Raw genomic sequence first — 23,364 nt, forward strand, 5'->3', positions numbered from 1 at the left:
GGAAATTGTTCTGCTTTTTAAAACTGGTTGGTGTTTGCTTGTTTGCTTTTGCAGCATGGTTTTGAAAGAGTACAGGGAAGAAGTAAAGCTTTCTTAAACTAGGAGTTAAAATAAACAAAAGAGACTGCAACTTACCCAGAAGAAACCATAGTTCATAATCTGAATATCACTGATAAATGGGTGGTTTCTTGTAGCACTTTTAGTCTTCTTGTTTATCTCCAAGCTTTTTAAATACTTTTTTAAAAACTGCAATTTTCCAAAATATTTTCCCATCTAAATTTCCTTTTTAAATGGCCTTTAAACCTGCCCTTCATATAGTTAAGCCATCATGTTGAAAATGTGCCACATTATCCAGAATCGCTGTCTATTTATCATTCTGAAATGTTTAAAAGCAAATGGCTTGTGTGATCTGCTGTCGTTGGGGAGGGGGGAGGTTAATGTAAATTATTATAGTAATGTATTTGATTCTTTTATTAGTTTTATTGTTTTTTAATGTGGTTTTAAATTATTTAAGCCACCTTGAGTCGCCAAGGGCAAATAGGCAACAATATAAATTTAAATAAATAAATGAATGAATGATTAAGATTTTTAACTTTACTATCTCAATGGTTAATTATACATTTCCACTCTTCTGGGGTGGACACTGAAATAACACTAAGAACTAGAAACAGCAGGATACAATATATTGCAATTGTTAAGGTCCTGAAAGTCTGTTCTTTAAGTTAGGAAGAGAGGGGAAAAATAGAGAGATTGGTGGATTGCAGATCTTTCTCTCTGCTCAATGGTTTCATCTGTCCTGTGGCATGGGAAAATGAAGAAATGGAACAGAATTTATAGAATCTATAGAATCTATAGTATTACATTTTGCCCCACCAGATGGTAGTGCCAAGCAAAGATCTAGAAACACTAAGCAAGACATCCCTGCTTGGTTCTTCAATAGGAGACTGCTAGGAAATTCAGTGGCCTGTTGGAAGTTAAAACCCAGCCCTCTACTAGAAAATGAAATATTTTGGGAAATATTAAAAAGGCAGAATATTTCCCCTAAAAAGAGAAGTAGTAACTCAAGCGAGGCAGAAACTCAGCCACCCCCCACCTTTGTGAATAAGCCATTAAGGCCTGAGCCAGTCTACATAACAAAGATCTCCCCCCTTCAGCCCCAGGGTGATGGGATTAAGGCATGGGCCTCAGGACATGCTAGTATTAGCTCTTTATCCATCACACCACATGGTACTTAGGAAGATTATGTCATCACCCAGCAAGTCAAGCAAGCCTGAGAGACAGCCTACAGAGTTGCCCCTGCACCGCCCCCTGGGAGTCTGACAACCAATCAGAATGCAAGCTCAAGTTCAAAGCCCAGAGAGGGCATAAAACCAGGGACTCTCAGCATCTCAGCCCTTTTCTGTTCAGGAACTCAAGCCATGTGATCCTGTCCAACATTAAACCATCTTTCCAAGCAGCCTCCATGTTTCCAGTTTCTTTTTCCCACTTGGAACTGAACCCAGAAGGACATTTCTTCCAACAGGCCCTAGACTAGGAAGTAAAAAAAAAACCATCTTGAAAGAAGTTAGAATCAATTCTAACTTCTAAATCATTTTCTTATTTCCATGAAATCATCAGTTACATTCAGCTTGATGGAAGCTTACCTTCTCTTTTTTTTTTTTGTCCTTTTTTGTATATTTTACTACTATGTAAAAGAAAGCAAAAAAGGCTGCTTCATGAAGTTCCAAATAATCGTATTTTGGAGAGAGGACTTAAAGTACATTTGCAGCAGGGATATTAGTAGTGGAAGACTAGACAAAAAAAACGATGAAACAGGGAAAGCCTAGGGGGGTAGAGGGAGCAGAGATAGTTACTACAAGTTAGCAGAAATCAGTAGGTCTGTGATAACATTTCCTAACTTTAAAGTTCTGTACCTGTAATCTAAACATGGCAGTTAGGGATCTTCTCATTTTCATCATTGATTCAATTGGTGCAGGTACTGCCCCAATCAGTCAGGTCAAAACAGACCACATTAAAAATTATTGCAGAAAAGATCTGGAAAAAGTGTAGAAAAGGGCAACCCATGTGGAAGAAAGGATTTCCCGAGGGTTGGATGATTAAGACACAGATGATGGAAAAATTATTTCTCAGTAAAAAATTATGGAGGTGCTGGGCCTCTGGTACTTGAGTTTCTGCCAAAGGGAAGTATTTTTTTTTTTTTTTTTGTAATCGCTGATGTAAAATAACGATCAGTCAAAAATCCTCCTGGTGGCCAATTTAACCAATTTCCTGCAAATAATTAAGAGATCTAATGTAAATCGATAGAATCCCTGCCTATGTTCTACCTTTATAGCATTTATATTATCACAACAATTGTGGTCTTGTAGGAGGTGAAGGAAATGCACAACACAAAGATTGCAGTGTCCTTAAATCAGGGGTGGGTTTCAACCGGTTCACGGCGGTCCCTGCGAACCAGTTGGTCGCCGAACCCGGAAGTAAGTAACTTCCGGGAACGGCAAAGGGCCCACCCGCGCCCGCGCGCCTGCGCCCACTCCTTACCCGGTTTTGACGAATTCTGCGCTTCCACGCATGCGCAGGACGCATACAGCGCCTGCGCGATCCTCCAGGAGCAGCTGGAGCATCGCACAGATGCTAGTATGCATGCGCGCACCGCACGCGTGTGCGAGGACGCCACCGGCCTCATTCCAACCGAACCGGTTGGAACGGGGCGAGAAACCCACCCCTGCCTTAAATCCTCCAGGTACTGTGGTTCTAAATTAGTTTTCACTAAAGGCTAACACAGAGGAAAGAAAACGTTCTGAATTTATGGAACTTGTTTCCATCCCTAGTACTGTGAATTCCTCCTGCCCTCCAGTACTTGTTAGATGAATAAATATTGATGCCAGTTTAAATTTTTTTTTAAAGGAGACTCGTGCTTTCTAGGTGTTTTAACCCTGAATATATTACACCATCTTATCTCTGTCAAGGAGATAAATCATGGTGTCAATCATATGTAATATATTTCAGATTGGTTATATTGTTACAGATTGATTCTGTCACAACCTGCCAATTCTCTCGTGTGCATGAGGATTTACATGTCTTTGCTCTCCACACACAATTGTTCTTATTTGTTACTCTGTACCAATATATATATATCTTGGTTTCAATACACAGTGGAACACAGCTAGGTCATTATCTCATGAATTGTTAAGCTGCAAAGAAACCATTTCTCATTGATGTGTGACCTAGGAAGATGCAATTGAGATGTCAGATAATTTCTGGAGTTTCTTTTATGAGTGTCAATTTTTCCATCAACATTTGACCTTTTTGGTTATTGTCCAAAAATGGAAAGATACTGATTGGAATGTGTGTACCAGAGGTGGGTTCCTACCGGTTCGGCCTGGTTCGGTCGAATAGGTAGTAACTCGGCCTGCCATGCCCCTGAACCAGTTCTCTCACCTTTTGTTTTTTGATTCTGTGCATACGCAGAAGCATTTTTTAGTACTGCGTATGCGCGCATAATGCACATCAAGCATGCACACAGCGCATCCCTGACCAAACGAGCAGTAGCAGCAGCTGAAACCCACCCCTGGTGTGTACCTAATATTTCATAGGTCCATGCTTCTTATACTTAGGAGTGTGCTTTGATTTACTCTTGATGGTGTTACCAGGATCTCTTCTTTGTTGCAGGATCCAATCTGGGTTGGTCACTGGGACCAGAGGTTTAGTTTTCCGAGCTTTCGGACTCATGCTGAAGCTTATCCTCAGGGAGCTTCTCTCTACCGAAACATTCCGGTAGAGAGAAGTTCCCTGAAGATGGGCTCCAGAATGAGTCTGAAAGCTTGGAAGACTAAACCTCTGGTCTCAGTGACAGACCCAGATTGGATCCTACAACATTATCCTGGGACACATATATTTGACCTTACTTCTTTGTTGACTATTGGAAATTACCTGACTAACTTCACTTCAAATGGCTGGTATATTTCCTTCCTCCATTCCCAAGCATGCATTTGGCAGCTACGATTCCTTGAAGTCTGGATCTGATGATGCCATGGGATTTCATCAATGCTGAAGAGACTGTATGTTTATAGGAGGCTCTCTGAAAACAGTAGGGATCTCTATTACTTGTCAGGTGAGGTTCAGCTCTAAAGCAGGGTAGATATCTATCTAATGGTGGGGATCAGAGGTGGGTTCCTACCGCTTCGGCCCGGTTTAGATGAATAGGTAGTAACTTGGTCTGCCATGCCCCTGAACCAGTTCTCTCACCATCTTATTTTTTGCTTCTGTGCATGCGCAGATGCATTTTTATTAGTACTGCACATGCGAGCATTGCGTGTATCAAGCACATGCATGGTGTGTCCCTGAGCAAACCAGCAGTAGCAGCAGCCAGAACCCACCCCTGCTGGGGACCATAGGAAACATGGGCAGAATGCAAAATAAGTAGAATTTGTATATATAGAGTCAGAGATGGAATTTCCCTTTTCCAAGCTGCGGAGGCTGAGCTTAGAGGAGCTCTCCAATCACTACAGAAAGAGACCAAGGGGCCACATCCCTGCTTCAAATAAATGCTTAGGTCCATTTTAGGGAGGGGGTCCCAGCAAACGGCTTTCAGTGTTAGCTGAACGCTGTTCAATAGCTGCTTGTGATGAGATGGCAACTTGACTGGATACCTCATCTCCACTGGGAAATCATCTTCTTTCTCTGTAGGATGGATCATCTGCCACTCCAGGACTATGTGACATTATTCAAATAGATTGAGAAAATATGATGGAAAAATATATGTAACTAACAACTTCTATTCATATGATATATTTGTTAAGGTTTAATTTGTTTTGTTTTGATGTGTAAATTGCTCAGAAAATATCTGTTTATGGAAAGCTATGTAAATTTCAGCAAATGCTCTTTCTTTCCTCCTAAAGAGAGAAAACAACTTGGAGAGGGCATCACTTATCAGATATACAGCAGAAAAAAGTTTGAGCTTTTTCCCTGCCTCCCTTTTCATGGCTAAGTGAATCTTTCCTTTCTTATAAATTTTATTAATCAATGAGGTGACAGGGAAAACCTCTGGCTTCAAAATTTTTGACTTAAAACTCCCTTGTTATATTTTGGAAGGTTATATCTCACTGATTGTAAGGAATGAAAACCACCTGAGCCAAAGGTGGGTTTCACGTAATTCACCTACCACCAGTTTGCCGTGCACTGAAACTGTGAGTGTGCGTGCACACATGTGCACAGCTTAGAAAACATGGCTGAATAGGATGGCATAGAGCTGGTGTGGGTGGGCTGGCCCACCCGCAGGTTGTCACTACTGGTTCTCCAGCTGAATACCACCACTGACCTGAGCTGACATCAATATCTTACAATATCTTGTAGAAAGTGCTTGATACAAATGCTAAAAGTTGAAATAGAATTTCTCTCTAGTTCTTCAAAAAAGTGGCAGCCAAGAATCCTTGATCTTCGGGATTGATTTTGTTCATTTCTTCTTCTCCTGACCTTTAATGGCGGTTAAATATTGAGAAAGATAACATGCATATGAACATTGTACTCTGACAGTTTCATATTTATGTCTCTATTTGGCTGTTTTGATCAAACACCTGCATTGAGGGCTGGGACTAGGAAGTCCCAATTTGATCATAAGAGACTTAAACCAGTCTCTCTCCTTAGCCTATTTCATGGGTTAAAATTAGGGAATCCATTGCCCCCTCCATAATCAGCTTTTGCTTTTCAAAGTAGAAAAATTGGATTAAGACAATAACTAAATGATTAACTTGTGGCACAATTAAAAATCCAGCCAGGTCCACAACACCTCAAACTAGACCCCTCCCAATTCATTGCTACATACATCTTTTTAACAGCAACTGCCTGTATCATTGTGAGATTCTATTATGCCCACACACACTAAAGATGGGTTGCTCCCGGTTTGGCTTGGTTCAGCCGAACCAGTAGTGGAATTTAGGCTTGGGTCGCAAAAACTGGCAGCAACCCAGGCTGGCCATGCCCCCGAACTGGTTCCCCAATCTCTTCTGCCATTGCTGGCATGTTTCTGAGAATGCATAGAACAATTTTAGTCTACTGAGCATGCACGAGCAACACATGACTGGACAGCTGTGTGCTGTTGAAAGCGTGCATGCAGTGAACTGTTATTAACCAGTACAGGAACCCACCCCTGACACACACTCTTTGGATTCTTTTGTGTTTTTCTTCTTTTGGGTGACTGTGATAATAATAAATTTAATGTAGGGTACTTGGTGATTGTTTTTGTCTTATTCTTTTTTTTCCAAATTTATTTTATTTTATTTTATTTTAGTACAAATATTCCTTCTTCCATTAAACAGTGTGTTGTCTGGGTACAAATGTTTGTACAATAACAGTTAAAATTTACAGTCATATTCATTATTTAATATATTATTCACTTAATACCAACACATTAAATATCTGATACGTTACATCCTCTTCTTAGTTCATTTAACTTTATTAACTATTTTCTATATTTTATTCATCTACTTTTATATCTAATTTTTATATTTATCCTCTAATCATAGATAAAATGTTTCCCATATCGCATAATAACCAGTTTGTTCTTTCTCTTTAATTGCCAGTGTTAACCTATTCATGGTTTTGTCTAATTCTTTTGTTGCCTTTACTTTCCTCTTTTTGTCCCACATTGATGACATGATGCCATCTGGGTGTTTTGGGGGAAATGATTTATTTACTAAAAAAAAGCACTGCCCTAAGTTGCTTTCATTGTCCAGAGAGATAGGTGGTGTCTCCCTCCCTCCCTCCCTCCCTCCCTCCCTCCCTCCCTCTCTCTCTCTCTCTCTCTCTCTCTCTCTCTCTCTCTCTCTCTCTGTATATATGTATGTATGTATATACGTACAGTATGTATGTATCAGTGGTGGGTTTCAAATTTTTTTAGAACCTCTTCTGTAGGTGTAGCCTGCTTTGTGGGAGCGGTTTGCCGGCCATGTGACTGGGTGGGTGTGGCTTGCCAGCCATGTGACTAGGTAGGCATAGCCAATTTATAAAATGTGGTGAAACTCACTTAACAACGCTCTTGCTTAGCAACCAAAATGTTGGCTCAGAAACTCTGGCATTTGAAGCAAGCAAGTCTTAAAGCTGTCAAGTTACAAGACCCTTGCACCCCCAACCCTTTAGGAAAAAAACCCCAGGGGTGTTCAAACTTGACAGCTTTAAGACTTGTGGACTTCAATTCCCAGAATTCCTCCTCTTGCTCTTCATCTTGATGATGTGGGGACAGGTGGGGGGAGGGAGCTGGAACCAGTTCTAAACAGCATTGTAGATTTGTGGAACCTCTTCTATAGTAGAGGTTAGAACTGGCAGAAACCCACCCCTGGTATGTATGTATGCATGTACTGTATGTATGTATGTATGTATGTATGTATGTATGTATGTATGTATGTATGTATGTATGCATATACTCTCTCTCTCTCTCTCTCTCTCTCTCTCTCTCTCTCTCCCTCCCTCCCTCCCTCCCTCCCTCCCTCTCTCTCTGTGTGTGTGTTTGTGTGTGTGTCAAGGTTCAAGGTTCAAGGTTTATTAAACTTGTATGCCGCCCTATTCCCAGAGGGACTCAGGGCGGCTAACAAACCGGAAGGGAAGGGAACAATACAGAAAGCAAAAAAGCAAAAGACAAGCAACAAAATACGGAAACAATTTAAAAGCTGTCAACAGTCACACAATTCGAGTGGGGATGGGAACTCATCAGCCCCAGGCCTGTTGGAACAGCCAGGTCTTGACGGCTTTGCGGAAAGCCTGAAGGGTGGTGTGTGTGTGTGTGTGTGTGTGTGTGTGTGTGTGTGTGTGTATAAGCTGCATCAAACATTATCGTGTAATATAAAGTGCCTGACAAATGTGAAGAAATCATAGACAGTGGACTCTAACTTTCTTTCCTTATTTATTGGACTTGGGCCAAAACTGGTTCTGAAAATAGCTGGGCCCATGAATTCCACATGCAAGAACCCAGGCAACCAGTGCAGCTCATGGAGCAGAAGTGTCACATGGGTGAGTGAAAGCAAGACCATCACTGTTCACACCATCACATTCTGGATCAGTTGAGCTTCAAGGGCAACCTCATATAGCCCCAATGAATCTTTGTTTGAGAAGCTTCCAGAAAGATGTAGCAGGTGCAAGAACTCAGGAACCAGGATTGTTCCAATGAATACAAGTTTATTCCAGGGTATCCCTAAACAAGAATCTGAAGTACTAATGATCAAGGCAACTTGGTGGTAGAGAACAATCAGTGGAATTCAAGGTGGGCCTTACACAGAACTCTTGTAGATATGAAGGGACTCCAAACAGAGGATGTTTGACCCCCTCCCTCAGGTTCAGTCTGGTCTTCTCCTGCATCAAGCCTGATCAAACTGTATGAATGCTGTTGGTCAGGAAAGAGCATAACATGTCTTCTGGTTCTTTGCTTAAACAAAGATTACCCACACTTTGATATTTTGTTCTTTCTCTATAGACTTGGCCTGTTCTTAAATCCCGACTTCTGATTTGTGCTTTGGATCTGACTTCTTGGCTCTGGAACCAATCCTTTTTATTCAGCTGAGTAAAATGTCCACCTCAGGCAGGAGATTTATAGCAGTAATCAATTGGTAATAATACATTTTTTGTTATTTAAAGATATTACCAATGTATTATTTCCTGTCATTGAATGAATGTTGAGAGAGGTGTATTGGCCTCAGGGTGCAAAATAACCTGGCAACAATGGTAGAGCCCTAGCATATTTGACATCTGAAGCAGATCATTTTTTAACATGTGTGTGTGCCTGCGCACATGCACACATAAACAAACACACACAAGTCAGTCTGGTGTAGTGGTTTTGGCATCAGACTAGCTCTAGTCCTGCCTTCACCACAAAGCCAGTTAGGTGGCCTTGGAGCAGCAATCCCTTGTTACCTGTATCTGGGCAATGGTATACCAATGGCTCCCCTCGGCCCTTTGCTATTGGCATGCCATTGCTTGGCACCTAGTTCTAGAGACTAAACACAATGACTTGCACAGGGAGGATGCCATCTGCTACTCTGTCTTAGCAAAATCTCTTGGCCCAACCTTGCTGCTGTCTTGGTAGAGTCCTCAAATCTTCAGAGTATACAGAGTTAAGTCTAAGACATTGAAATGGTCACTTTTTCTCTAAATCCTCTACTTTCTTCTTATGTGACTATATAGGGCAGGGGTGTCAAACTTGCAGCGTCACATTGTCAGGTGACATATCACGACTTTTCCCCTTTGCTAAACCAGCGGTGGGCGTGGCCAGCGCGTGACGCATCCAGCCCGCAAGCCGCGAGCTTGACACCCCTGGTATAGGGAACTGCCCTCTTGTTCTTTGCAAATCACTTTCTTTTACAAAGAGGTCATAATAAGAAGTAGATTTTTATTTATTTTTTAAAAAATACCTTTATTTATTTATTGTAAACCTTTCCCCATCAGAACCAGACATGAATCTCTCAGCTTTCTAAATCAGACACAAGAGTTTCCATTGGGCAAAGTTGCTGGTCAGTTATGAAGCATCTTTCAAGAGGCTTGTTTGTTGCAGCTCCCATAGCATATTAATAGCAGCAGAGATCAATTAAGTTCTAAAGAGGTTCTAATTAGCATCCTTGCAAACTGTTAAATTCATTATCCAGACATCAGAAGGGGAGAGGAATTCTACCTTGTCACTGCAGTGATGATAAATTACTGCCAATTAACTACAGAGCTAAAAGGGACATGTTACTGAAGCCTGTGAACACCAGACATGTGGAAATATGGTCTTGCTGGAGGAATTACACACTTCCTACACGTTCTAACACAAATATGAATCAGTCTTCTCCACCTGTTCTCCTCACGCACATTGTTTGCTATTGTTTTATATATTTTTTCCTAGGAGATATATATCCTTTACTATCTAGCCAATTAGAAATATTTGATTAAATAAGCAATTCTTATCATCCTCAACTAATTACAGTTGACTAGCCTGGCATTTCTGGAAAATTTTAAGTTTCAGATTCTTGTTATCAGTCCAGATTGGAGGCAAATTTCCATAGCTGGCTATCCCTGCTAGGATCACTTTATATGTAATAAAAGTTTTAAGGTTCTCACCTGTACTAATCCATGGCTACTGAAAGCATATGAATATATGACAGACAGGAAGACAGTGGCAAAAACCCATGTGAATTCTTGCATTGTTCACATAATCCTCCCCCCCAACAGTGTTTGGTTAAAAACTGTACATATTTTAAAAAAATATGATCTAGAAATAGGTCATAAGATTAGGTCATACTTAACCTTCAAAAGTTAAGTAATATTATAAAATAGAATCTTCATTAAAACTAGGTGCTAAAAGGCCACTTCAACAAAAACAGTGTTTTCTTTTCTCTTGGGAAGCTTTTCTACATCCTAAGAATCACAGCCAAGAAGGGCCTGTTTTTTTAAATCATGGAAAGACATCCTTCCAAACATATTAAAATTTCAGCCGTCCATAACCAGCTTCTTGGAACTGAGCTGAAAAGCAACTGCAGTGAATAATGAAGCTGATGATGAACTAATATAGTAGAAGTTTGAATGGGCCTCAGACAGACCAAAAGACAATCCTCAAGTGCCGCCCAAAATAAAGCATGACATGCTAATGTAGACCGAAGCTTATGAAAACATGAATAAATGACAGCAGCTCTGACACCTTCAGGAAGGGACATAGACAGAATGGAATGTGGAAGTTTTAAGTTTGTAAGGAAGTTCTGATTCAAGCTATCTTGGAATAAAGATTCCATGCAGAACAGGATGGGCTTCTATCCTGTCTATAAGAACATCAGAAAAACAACTACTCTTTCGGCTTTTCAGGACTTAAATAATCCAGGAAAAAGTTACAGCAATAGTTCACCCCGATCACAAAGATCTAGATCATCTTTATTTAAATCTTCATTTATTTTAGATAGTTTCAATTAGTCCATTCTTCTACTAGGCCTGCTGAATGACCAGCAAAAAAATAAAATCTAATCTGGTTTGTTTTTGTGATTTTTATTATTGGGCACAATCAGAAGTTAACTGTTAAAGCTTTTCATCTTGGAAGAAATGGCAAAGTCCTGTGAGAGGCTGCTGAAGGCAAAGAGGTAGAGATAAGTAAAAAGGGGACTTTGGAACTAAAACCAGGAGTTGCAAAATCCCATCAAAACTAGTTAGCCTCTGAAGTGATACCTGAGGTGTCATCGCCATGTCCTTAAACTGTGGAATGAACAGACTTTGAAGGGACTACACTCAGAAGTAAAGCTATTCCAAATTATTTGGATGAACCATGCTCTTAACACTTATTCTATTTAATACTACATGTTTATTATCCATAAATAACAACAAATTATGCAATGACCACAACATCAGCAGGTTTTGCAATCTTAAGAGATATTTTTCAACTGCCTTCTACCATCTGAAATGGCTCTTTTTCAACCTAGTAGTTCTGATGGTGTATCATGCTACCCAGGACTGAGTTTTTTTCAACTCAGCCAAGGCTGTCCTAGGCTCTTGTGTGAGTGTTACTAATGGGTGGAGTTAAGAAAAAGTAAAGTGCTCATCCCTGTTATTCAGCCTATTTCTTCTTCTTTATCCCTTGTTCAGTTTTAAATCGACAACAGGCAACAAGCCTTTTGCCATTTTCTTGCAAAACCCCAGAGCTTTGCTATTGCCTTAGCTGAACCTCAAAATGATACACTTTTTCAATTAGATTGAATACTTAGGTTCAACCACAAAAATTTCCCTTAATTTATAGCTGGATAGTTTATTTATTTTATTTGGACCCAAAAATTCTTTTTAACGTCTTGAGTCTGTATATTCATGGAACTCTTTTATTCATACATAATAACCACATTTCTAAATCTAAGCATGGAGTTATTATCATAATCTGCCATCTAGCGGGGAAGACAAAGTATTTCAATACTATGGTTAAAAAAGAGAGAAAGCCAAGAAGTTTGCTGAAAAATTGGAGGAATTAGAAAACAATTCTTACTGAACAGAACAAAAAACTCAAGCAACGTTCCTTAAATTGAGGCTCTTTAGAGATTTAAGACTATGGCATCCATCATTCAGTGGTTATGCTGCCTGGGAATGAGGCAGTTGCAGAGTGCAAAACCCAGTTGCAGAGTGTCAAGTTGACTAAAGATCATAGAAAATACTAAGCTGAATATGTGTCTCTCAATGATTGACATTTCAGCATGGAGATTCAAATATTCTCAAACTAATATATTTAAAGAAGAAAGCTTTGATAAATAAGTTAGAGAACTGAAAGTATTGTTCACTCAGGTATTGTTTCAGAAAATGCAGGAGTAGGGATGAAGAACAAGTACAAATTTCCAAAACATCCACCTAATTTGTTGTACAAAAGGTTTTGAAGCTTCAAGACGCTTAGAAATTCCTTAGAATCAAATGTATTGATACGTTGTGACTAGGCATATGTGTCTTCTCTAAACCAAGATAACAGATTTTTTTTACTTGATGTCCAACATCAAAGTACATAAATTATGAAACTTATATCTTAACATGTTTTTTGTTTTGTCATATCTCTGCCCAAAGTCAGGTCAGAAAAGAAAAGAAAAGTGGAAAAGTAAATCCATCTTATCCTTGTTACAATGCTAGGAAGTCAGTGATGCTCCAGTTGTTATTGGAGTACAGTTCCCATTGTCTCTGATTAATGCCATGATAAATGTAGTTGACAAAGAAAGGGCAAACACCACTGTTAAAATACCCTAATTATTTACAGTATCCCTATAAGGCAGGGGTGTCAAACTCACAATGTCATGTTGTTGTCACATGACATATTGTGTATTTCCCCCCTTTTGCTAAACTCTGTGTGGCCAGCATGTGACACATCCGGCCCGCAGGCTGCAAGTTTGACATCCCTGATTTAAGGGAATAAGAGGTTTCCAGAAGCTTTCAACTCACTCAAAGCAATTTCATTCTTCATCTACCAAACCTAGAGTAAATAAGAGGTTACTGAAAGGAAAGGATGGATCCTTCCCAAACATACATATTTTTTGTTTACTTTATAAAGATAAAGATTCCCCTCACACATATGTGCTTAGTCATTCCCAACTCTAGGGGGTGGTGCTCATCTCCGTTTCAAAGTCGAAGAGATCTCCATGGTCACGTGGCCAGCATGACTAAATGAGGAAGGTGAACAGAAGGCTGTTACCTTCCTACCAAAGGTGGTCCCTATTTTTCTACTTGCATGTTTTCGAACTGCTAGGCTGGCAGAAGCTGGGACAAGTAACTGGAGCTCACTCTGTTATGCGGTGCTAGGGACTCGAACCGCTGAACTGCCGACCTTTCTGATTGAAAAGCTCAGCATCTTAGCCACTGAGCCACCACATCCCTTTACTTCATAGGATTCTCCTTTTTCTTGCCCATGTGTTTCACTGGTAACCACTAACATTTGACCAACAGAAGTAAAGGTTATTTCCTCTTTGGCCAAGGAATGAGAGAGACACAGCCTTGGTAGAGAAAGGATGGGGATGGGGCAGACCAGAGTCTTATGGCTCAATTGTCTGGGGAAGTTCCCAAATTGAACATCTCCAGACAGAGTAGAAGTTCAGGTTCCAGGCTGAAGTTCTAAGTCAACATACTAAGCAAGTTGGGCTACAGTAGGAGGAGTTCCTATATTTCCTAATGTAACCTAGAGGGTTGGGCATGGAGGAACAGGCCTATAATTGTTCTAGGCATGATTGTTCTATCTTGTGGCATGGTCCTGATGCTGTTGCAATTTGCTTCCTCAATATCTTGTTTCCAGTACCTAGGTGAGTTTGCAACACTGAGATCCCAGTGCTAACTAGAGGGTCATTTCCAGGTCAGCCAGATGTTAACAACTAAATTCAGTCACAGCCCATTTCTCTGAATACATGTCATGTGCTGGGAAATATTTTATATGCACTCTCTCTCTCTCTGTTCTACTGAAATTTAATATTGCTTTTGTCCAGATGTAGGAGTTATTCTCATCCTAGTGAATTAGCAACATATGGGCTGAGCTCCTAGGCAGCCTCTTCGGAAGATGTTTTGGAAATGACTGTATGTGCCAAAGGATTCACTTTCTTACCTTGGCTTTCCAAAGGTTACTTTCTCTGACAGAAACAGTATTTCTGTAACGGCATTGAGCCTGCTGCCTCCTAACAGATCATGATTAACACAATCAATCAATGTATCATTGCCTTAGATTTTTTTAAAAAAAATAATATCAAAATATATTGTTCTAGTTAACCCATAACTGTTTAAGGCACATTATAAAATGAAATTTAAATCTAAGAAATCTAGAGTTCAGGTAGAGACCTAAATAGCAACTTGGAATGAAAATGGTCCATTAGGAAATTGAGCATCATTTTAAGAAAACAGAGCAGATATTTAGGTGAAACTTTTCCTGGGACCTTAGGAGGAGATGCTAAAGTTGCAGCTTATGAGTGCCTGGAGGTTGCAACTTTATCATTCCTGCTTTAGCCCCATGCTTCCTACTAACTCTTAGCTTGCATCTAGTTTTCTCATTGAACAGTGCTTCAAATGTTGAGGAGCCTTGACACCAATGTTATAAATCCACCAACAGATGGCAGTACTGATGGGATTAAAAATTGATATGTTCTTTAGTGTTTTCTTTCATTCATAGGAAGTTGCTGTGAGAAAAGCTAATTTCAAGAATAATGTTGCTGTTCAATTTATTAAAATATCGTATTTAAAATAGTGTTATGTAGATGGAGGTATTCATTTTCTGGAGATAAGAATGTACACAAATTTCAGACTAGAAGCATGTGCTGGTGAATTGATATATGTCCACTAAGCGTAAGTATTATAAATCTTGACTTAGTCTCAATTTGGGTGAGATGAAAAATCCCAGAACTTGTATAGAGGATACCAATTGAGCAGATAAGCTTTCCTAAAATTATTGGATCTATAGGCAGCCATGCTGTATGATGAACTGTTGATCTGTAAGTAAGACCTTCTCACTTTACAATCTAGTGAACTCATTCCACTCAGCTGGATTCTTCCAAAATCTGGCATATTAATAACAAGCTGTGAGGATGTCAAAATGACAACTTGTCTGTCATGACCTCATCAGGTAAAGGCTGTCACTTGCTTCACCATAATGTCATGACACAATGTACATATATAGAGAATAGAATAGAATTCTTTATTGGCCAAGTGTGATTGGACACTTCTTGTCTTCTTTCTCTATTTATTTACATATTTTCTCTAATGTTCAATTTAGTAAAAAGGACAAATGGAATTTGATGCCATCAGATGTGATTTTTGGTATAGGAGAGGTCCTGATTTTTAAAAAAAATCATGCAGATTTCTGGATTTTGAAGCCACATTTCTTGAGATTTATGAAGACCATTGCCATGTAGCAACCAAGCAAGCACACAAACAATAAAATGCCCCCACAACCTATTTAATATGAATAAATAAATTCCTTCTATTTTTTTTCTAAACCTGTGAAATAGCCACAAGATGGCAGTGCTACCTAGTCATGGTAAGAGAGAGAACCAGGCATTGGAGAGCATCAAGAGATGCTCCAAAGAAAGTATTACAATAACTGTATAATGTCCGGCCTTGTTTAAGCAACTGTATGAAGGTAATTGGCAACTTCTTATTCCCAATATTTTCCCACCCCAGTTCCACTTTTTAAAATCTTTCTGATATTCATTAAGAGAGAAAATGTGGGAAAATGGCATAATTGGTTGTGCTTGGAACCTCCTTCTAACAAACCTGAACTTTGATGGGAAACACACACGCACACACACAGGCACACACACACACACACACAAACAGATGTACGTGTGTGTGTGTGTGTGTGTGTGTGTGTGTGTGTGTGTGTGATTATGGATATATAAAAAATTGTGTGTGTTTATATAATTGGAGAGGGACATCAGAATTCCATTTATTAATGTGTGCCAGTGTCTTCACAGTAAAAAGTAATAAATATTATCTTATTTTATTTGATACATCTATCTTACAGTAGTCAAAACCAATCATTGCTATATTCATCTAATTTGTCACAATTAAATTATAGGAGTGGGAATTTTGTATTTTCAATTCAAGAAAAATTAGAAAAAAGATTGCATGCACATTAGTATGTGCAGTCAAAATTTCCCAACACTTCTCCAATTGTGTCTCCTGACAATAAAATCTGGTTTAAATATAGAAAGTGAGTGAATTTCTTTGGACTATTGTATAATTGACAGGTATCCTCCCAATATTGTAACAACAGGAAAGATGATGACTTCCATTGACTCATCAGTCTCCAAGCAAAAAGAAGAAGATCTGCACAAGTTTCCCATCATTTCTTTTCCTAAAAAGGTTTATAATAGAGGTGGTATTCAGCAGGTTCTGACCAGTTCTGGAGAGCCGGTAGTGGAAATTGTGAGTAGTTCGGAGAACCGGTAAATACTACCTCTGACTGCCCCCATCCCAATCTATTCTCTGCCTCCCAAATCCCAGCTGATCGGGAGGGAATGGGAATTTTGCAGTAACCTTCCCCTGGAGTGGGGGGGGGGAATGGGGATTTTGCAATATCCGTCCCCTGCCACGCCCACCAAGCCACACCTACCAAGCAATGCCACATCCATCAAGCCACGCCCACAGAACCGGTAGTAAAAAAAAAATTGAATCCCACCACTGGTTCATAAGTGTTCAGAAGACATAGGATAATATCTAATGTAGTGTTAATAGATAGAAACATAACTGATCGAGGTATCTACCATTAATGCATTCATGAACTCAACACTTTTATTTCATTTTTCTGTACTTCTCTATACTCTTAAACAATAAATTTAGTACATCCTAACTTTTATTTATTTAGTTAAATGTATCAGCTGCCCAACTTTGGTGGACTCTGGTTATAAATAGTTAATACAAGTTTAATTTATTTTGTAAAGGACATCATATGGTACTCTATAGAATTTTGAAGCATTTTGAGTTGCTGGCTCAAAGACTATCACTCAGCATTTTTTTGCAGATGATACTCATGTTGCAACTTCTCAAAGAATATAAATTCACCCTCTAATCCTTTTAATTGATTTAATGGTACTCCACCCAGATTCTCCAACAAAAGGATTTCCCTGTTATTTTCAAGTGTGGATTCCCCCAGAATATTAATTTGGTCTGCTTGTAAGAATGAAACCAGAGCTGGCATGCTTTTACACACCTCTCTGACAGCTCATAGAAGAAGACTGGGAATCCTATATTTTTGAAAGTAGTCAGCCCTAATGCCTTCTAAAATATAAGAGGTAATCAAATATGTCAATTCCAAGGTAACCCAAGAGAGCAAGTTTCTAGTTGGCCAAACCTGCCATTCATTAATGTGAGAAAGAAGAAAAAACCTCGTGCTGTAAACTGAAATGTGGACAATTAAAATTTCTTCTCTGGAACTTTCTTGACTCTTGTTAAATATTCTCTCTCCATCCTTGTGTTGTCACAAAGAAGTCCAGCATAAAATGTGCTCTTTTCATTGTCAATTCCTATCCTGCCTCTGTTGCCCTGTGTTGTCCTGATTTTTATGGGTGCCATTCATTTTAGGCATGAAAAGTGGCTTTCCTTTCTGACTTGGCTCTCTTCCTTTTCAAAATATTCTAGCCAGCTGTGAAAATTCTGTCTGAGCTTTTCTAGGATGATAGGCATGGCCCTCACTTTATACCACATTGGACACTTCCTAACTTAAGGCAACCTGAAAAAAAGGGGGAAAAACTCCTGGCCTGGAATACCTACTGGGAGAGGGGAACATACCCTATCATCAAAGGTGCTATTCAGTAGGTTCTGACCAGTTCTGGAGAACAGGTAGTGGAAATTTTGAGTAGTTCAGAGAACCAATAAATACCACCTCTGACTGGCCCCGTCCCCATCTATTCTCTGCCTCCCGAGTCCCAACTGCTCGGGAGGGAATGGAGATTTTACAGTATCCTTCCCCTGCCATGCCTACCAAACCACGCCCACCAAGCCACACCCACAGAACTGGTAGTAAAAATGTTGAATCCCACCACTGCCTATCATGATTGCAAAACAAATTAGGCACCTACCTTTCTAATTTCATGAATAAAAAGGAGAAACTGATTAAAACTGAGCAATAAAATCTAGCCCATTTTAACCCCTCATGATTCCTGAGAACTCCAGAGTGGAAAAACAGGACTGCTACATCTAAAAATGAAAATACATTTATACAATACAATAGCAGAGATGGAAGGGACCTTGGAGGTCTTCTAGTCCAAGCCCCTGCCTATCCAACAACTTCTTAAAGACTTCCAGTGTTGGGGCATTCACAACTTCTGGAGGCAAGCCATTCCAATGATTAATTGTTCTGTCAGGAAATTTCTCCTCAGTTCTAAGTTGCTTCTCTCCTTGATTAGTTTCCACCCATTGCTTCTTGTTCTACCCTCAGGTGCCTTGGAGAATAGTTTGACTCCCTCTTCTTTGTGGCAACCTCTGAGATATTGGTACACAGCTCTCATGTCTCCCCTAGTCCTTCTTTTCATTAAACTAGACATACCCAGTTCCTGCAACTGTTCCTCATATGTTTTAGCCTCCAGTCCCCTAATCATCTTTGTTGCTCTTCTCTGCGCTCTTTCTAGAGTCTCCACATCTTTTTTACATCATGGTGACCAAAATTGGATGCAGTATTCCAAGTGTGACCTTACCAAGGCATTATAAAGTGGTATCAACCCTTCACGTGATCTTGATTCTATCCCTCTGTTTATGCAGCCTAGAACTGTGTTGGCTTTTTTGGCAGCTGCTGCACACTGCTGGCTCATATTTGAATGGTTGTCCACTAGGATTCCAAGATCCCTCTCACAGTTACTACTATTGAGCAAGGTACCACCTTTACTATACCTGTGCATTTTGTTTTTCTTGCCTAAACCTTACTTTTTTCACCACTGAATTTCATTTTGTTAGCTAGTGCCCAATGTTCAAGTTTGTCAAGATCCTTCTGTATCTTAAGCCTATCTTCTGGAGTGTTGGCTATTCCTGCCATCTTGGTGTCATCTGCAAATTTGATGAGTTCCCCATTCATCCCCTCATCCAAATCATTGATGAAGATGTAGAAGAGTACTGGGCCTAAAACAGAGCCTTGGGGTACTCCACTGCATACTTCCCTCCATGAAGATGCAGTTCTATTGAGGACTACACGTTGAGTATGGTTGGTCAGCCAGTTACGAATCCATCTGGTGGTGATGCTGTCTAACCCACATTTTTCATTTAGGATACTTTTAAGGTTGAATAGCACTACTACTACTTATCTTCCTTCCCAAATAAAATTCTCCGCTTTCATCCTATCTCTCTTTTTTAATTAAGTTTTTTTATGTTTTATTTTTTACAAACATATCAATGTGTGAACACTGTTTTAATACAAATAAAATAGTATTAATCATATTTGTTTTATTTAACAAGTTTATATAATCCTTATTCACATATTTTTATTAAATTATAAACTTTCATTATTGAGTCATTCAGTATTTCAATGTGTCATTTCTATGCCAGTCACTCTATTCTAAGTGTCATACTTTTTAATACAAATAAAATATTATTACTCATATTTATTACTTTTAGCAAACTTATATAATTCTAATAATAGTACAAACATTTATGCTAAATTGAAATATTCCATTATTTGCTTATTCAATTTATAATCCTTCAATGTTCGATTATTCAATATTTCAATATGTTATTTTTATGTCAATCAACACATTCTGCATATCAGACATTTCTCGTTAGAAGCTTGGAAAAGAAGTTGGTGTAAAAAATAGGAAGGAGAAGAGCATTGGCCACAGATGAAGAAACTTAGGAAGTAGAGCATGAGAGAAACCGCAGAGGTAGTGAAGAGAGAGAAGGAAGCATACCTTCAAGTCCCCAAATCCATTCTGATCCTACCCACATTGTCATCTGAACTTCCCTCCAAATTATTGGGCGATAAAGTGTTAACACCTTGTAAATTATGATGGGATAATGTTAGCTTAAGCTCTTTCCACTCCAGTAATGTGCTGTGGATGAAGTTCAGGAAATGTCTTGTGACAATTTATATAAAGTAATATATGTTACATCAGCACAAATTTGCTGGAGATGCTATTAGTCATTAGTGGGGATCATGCTTAATTGCATTTGTATTCCTCACCATTCTGAGTTTAGCTTTCCCAACTCATTCCCAACATGCCTAAGCTGCTAGTGTGAATTCCTCTTTTACTCTGCTTCCATGAGCCCATAGATCTTAAACAACTGTCTCAATTTTTCCTCCTTGTGGGGTTGTTTATACTTGTGATTTCAGTAGCTTGTGCTTTGGACTCTTCCATCTCTCCTAATTTGTGCATCTACAGCATTTCAAGCCATAGTATGCTGCCCACCTTGAACTCAAAATCTTCATGCATGACTGATTTCTCTCTATTTTTGCTACAGTCACATTCCACTCTATGCCTGACACCTTCAGAGCATTAAGCAATTATTCTCGGTTAGTCAGCATTAAATCCGGAATAGTGCCACCCCTTTTTTATTCTTCTACTTTCTTCAAAAGAGAAACAGAGATCATAAATCTGTTGGACCTCCCACTCCTAGCTGATATCAGAGTAGTGGAAGTCTCCCATTACTTGCCCTTTTGAGAATTTGGTGAGTTGGTTCCAGTGGTGGGTTTCAAAAATTGTTCGAACCTACTCTGTGGGTGTGGCCTCCTTTGTGGGAGTGGCTTGCCGCCCATATGACCGGATATGAAGATGCTGACGACACTTGTCAGAACCACACACACTATTACCCCACACACAACACTGGCATGCATAAGAATATGATGTAAACTTGTTTTTTAAAAGGCATCTTTGGTTTGCATTAAAACAACTTCAACACACGCAATGTTCTGATTGTACCACAAATGCAATAGTCATCCTTACCTTTCACAGAGGCACTGAGTTTTATAAATATGAGCATGATAGTGTAGAATAATCATATCCAAGGACCAATGGTGGGTTGCAAAAATTTTTGGAACCTCTTCTGTAGGTGTGGCCTGCTTTCCGGGTCCACTAGTGGAACCTCTTCTAACCGGTTTGGTAGATTTGACGAACTGGTTCTACCGAATAGGTGCGAACTGGTAGGAACCCACCTCTGGTTGGTTTAGATATGCATTGTCCACATCTCCTATAGCAAACCTCCACCATGTTATTGCTGTTGTTTCTAACCTTAAAGGTAAAGGTTCCCCTCGCACATATGTGCTAGTTATTCCTGACTCTAGGGGTGGTGCTCATCTCCGTTTAAAAGCCAAAGAGCCAGCATTGTCCTAAGACATCTCCCTGGTCATGACTAAATGCTGAAGACGCATGGAATGTTGTTACCTTCCCACCAAAGGTGGTCCCTATTTTTCTACTTGCATTTTTACATGCTTTTGAAGTGCTAGGTTGGCAGAAGCTGGGAAAAGTAATGGGAGCTCACTCCATTACACAGTGCTAGGGATTCAAACCACGTTTTAGCCACTGAGCCACCGCCTCCCCCTTTTCTAAGGTTACCTGGATTTAATTTTAATCTTATCTAGAGACTTTCAATAGAATTTCCATATTCAGGGGCATAAATGTCTTCACTGGAATAGAACTTCATTAAGTATAATCCTATTTTCTTTTGAACATGCAATATCTTTCAAGTTCTAGGTAGTATTCAAGTCTGTCTCCTCCACCAGTTTTCTCTGTTGTCTATCTATTAGAACATGTGTGTTTTCCAGATTTATTCTACAGTTCTACAGAAAAAAAATATTTATTTGGTTGCTCTCATTACATCCCCTTGCTTTGACCGTTGTGAACAGTTAAGTACAGTAGGCACCACATATTTACGAGTGTTTCTAGTTTCAAACTTCTCAACTGCTGTTTAATCATCTGAGATAAGTCTCAGCCCAAGATTAGTTATTGCCTCTGGGCATCATCGAAACTTATTCAGATCTGTAATGAGATAACATTGAGATAGGAAACATTCACCATTCTAAAATTATTCTTTCTCTTTTCAGTTGTGGCTTCCATTTTTGTCTCTTTTTAAATGCAAACTATAATGATGTTATTATTGTGAAATTTTTCTTGCCTTTGATATTCAGTAATTTTGAGGTGTGGAGGACAGAAAAAACAGTACAATGATGTCATTTTTATTGGGAAGAAAAGCAGAAGTTAGACTACGTTTGCTCTGAAATATCACATTAGATCTCTTGAGGTAAACTTATCAAGTTCAATAAAGTTGACAGTTTAAAATGTGCTTAGGGTTGCAAATGGAGGGTGTTAAGTAAACCCAGAATTTGGTATTAGATTAATGAACATTAAACTGGGCATGCTTGCTGGGACACTGAAGTTTAATCATTTTTGCATTTTGCCATAAAATTTTGGCATCAAGATTTCTTGCCTTTTTAAGTTTAGTCATGTTGATTTGTGTCTCCAAAGTTTTCTGCATCTACTTTTACCTTTAAACATCTGGCAGAGGCTCAAACTTCTCAGTGATCTCATCCATGTCTTCCAGAAGATCAAGTGCCCCCAACTTCTCAAAGACTATCACATCTTTAGGGTATCCTTCTTTCATTGGGGTTGATTGGGATCATTTCTATTCTTCTCTTATATTTTTCTTCTTTCACACTTCAAAAGAAATAATGTTACACTAGTCAATACAGAAGGCTATATGATGCTCCTATTCTTACCTGGTCTTACCTTAATGTTCATAGATAGGAGCAACTTCATTGCTATATTTTAAGTCAGGAGAAAAATGTAGACTTTTTCTTACACTGACAAACATCTTATTTAGTTTAATGTATGAAAAGTTTTGCTTTTAGATGAGGTATAATTGTCATCTTACTACAGATCAGTTGTACAAGTGCTGACCTACCTTGAATCATGTGTTCAGGGAAGAAACTGCTGGTGATCCCTCATTTCCAAGAAGTACAAGGAACTGAAACTCACAGGCCCTGTTTTATAGTGGCAACACCTATATTATGGAGTAGCCTGCCCTCAGTGATCAGGCTGGCTTCTCCATTGTTTACTTTCTTGAAATGATGGAAGCCTGAGCTGTTTTATGATGAGTAATGGGAAATCCTGATTGATGGATGCTTTATTATGGTTTTCTGGATTTGTTTTAGTTCTTACTGTGCATGTTGTAACATAAATTGTATTTGTGCTCTTAATTACTGTGTAGCAGTAATTACTGGTTGATTGTGGCAGGTCTAAATTAGATAGATAAATGATAAGAGATGTAGATCAATGATAGATAGATAGATGATAGATAGATAGATAGATAGATAGATAGATAGATAGATAGATAGATAGATAGATAGATAGATAGATGATAGATGATAGATGATCTACTTCACAGACAAAAGCCAAGAAAAGCACCAGACCCAGACAAGATAACTCCTTCTTGCTTGAAAGTCTGTGC

Source organism: Thamnophis sirtalis, unplaced genomic scaffold (assembly GCF_051295495.1).
Source record: "Thamnophis sirtalis isolate CommonGarterSnake01/CBP01778 unplaced genomic scaffold, rThaSir2_p1.2 scaffold_1, whole genome shotgun sequence".
NCBI classification, from domain to species: Eukaryota; Metazoa; Chordata; class Lepidosauria; order Squamata; family Natricidae; genus Thamnophis; species Thamnophis sirtalis.